The sequence below is a fragment of the Octopus bimaculoides genome, chromosome 11, assembly GCF_001194135.2.
Source record: "Octopus bimaculoides isolate UCB-OBI-ISO-001 chromosome 11, ASM119413v2, whole genome shotgun sequence".
Lineage (NCBI taxonomy): Eukaryota > Metazoa > Mollusca > Cephalopoda > Octopoda > Octopodidae > Octopus > Octopus bimaculoides.
The window spans coordinates 10,325,430-10,326,813 of NC_068991.1; the positions used below are offsets into that span (position 1 = coordinate 10,325,430).

At 36.9% G+C, this 1,384-nt stretch overlaps 1 protein-coding gene across 1 annotated transcript in view; it reads right to left on the reverse strand.

Moving 5' to 3' along the window:
- Window positions 1-1,384, reverse strand: part of LOC106870488 (1-phosphatidylinositol 4,5-bisphosphate phosphodiesterase classes I and II) — a 65,247-nt gene that overhangs the window by 41,479 nt on the left and 22,384 nt on the right. The window lies entirely within an intron of this gene.

The following is a 1,384-nucleotide window of genomic DNA, read 5'->3' on the forward strand; positions in this document are numbered from 1 at the left end:
CTCTCTCATTGGCTCAAATCTTTCTCAACAGTTCAAATTTCCATTGTTTGTTCATGTCTCTTCATTGTTTCAAGACACTCTCTTTGACTCAAGAATCACTCAGTGAGTTTGCGTTGTAGGTTCAAGATTCCTTCCTATGCTTAAGACTTTCTCCTTGGCTCAAGCATTTTTTTTTTTTTTAGAAATGTTCATTATTAGCACTGAGCTAAACTACTCCCATAGGTGTACAAAATACAAAAGGTGAAGTCTAACGACTCTGGATGTCATAGGTTCAAGATTCATCTTTTGCTCAAGTCTCCTTCCTTGGCTCAAATGGCTTTCTTTGGATCAAGGTACATTATCAGTGCTGAGTTGAACTACTCACATAGATGTATAACACACAGAAAGTGAAGCTTAATATCACTGGGTGTCATCTGGACATACGTGTGATTGCCCATTTGTAGATATTGCTGATCAGGGACAGTTGAGTAACCGACGAAATGAAGAACAAAAGGAAAGTAGAAAGGAAGAAAGTAGGAACGAAGGAAGTATTATCTCTAGTCGTACAAAAGTACGTATGACCTGACTCACATGTTTTGTCCTTTACAAGCATTAAATTAGCTCGTTATGCTCAGAAATGATAATTTTTTTCTTCCTTTCTGCTATGCACTGGTAATTAATTGTTCTCTGTCAAAGTACCATCATCACCATCACCATCACTATCAGCACCACCAGCGATGTGTATGTATGAGCGTGTGTATACTGAAGTATGTGTTTGTGCATTAGTGAGTGTCTATTAGTTTGTGTATGTTTATTCTGTGTGTGCATGTATATTGGTACATTTGTGTATTATGTGTATATGTTGGTAGATATGTTTGTATTTGTATATGTTGGCATTAGTGTGTGTGTGTGTGTGTGTGTGTGTGTGTGTGTGTGTGTGTGATAGGCTTTTAATGATAGGTCTTATATCTATATTAAAATTTATTATGGTCATTATCATCATTATTGTTACAACAGCAACAACAACAACTACTAAAGCTGTTACTGCTGTCATCAGTGTTGTTGTTGTTATTATTATTATTATTATTATTGTTCAGTAGTTTTATTTTTATAACGTGCTTTCACTTCACTACCGAGCGCAGCTCTGTGCGCCTTGGGTATGTGCTGTGGTTTGCTGTGGTGCTCTTATGTTTACTGTATTGAAAGTGTTTTGCGTAGAGTGTGTGCAGTACCCAGTAGTGCAATTTTCTGTATTATTATTATTATTATTATCATTATTATTATTATAAAGGTGGCGAGTTGACAGAATCGTTAGCATGCTGGGTGAAATGTTTAGCGGTATTTCGTCTGCCGCTACGTTCTGAGTTCAAATTCCGCCGAGGTCGACTTTGCCTTTCCTCCTTTC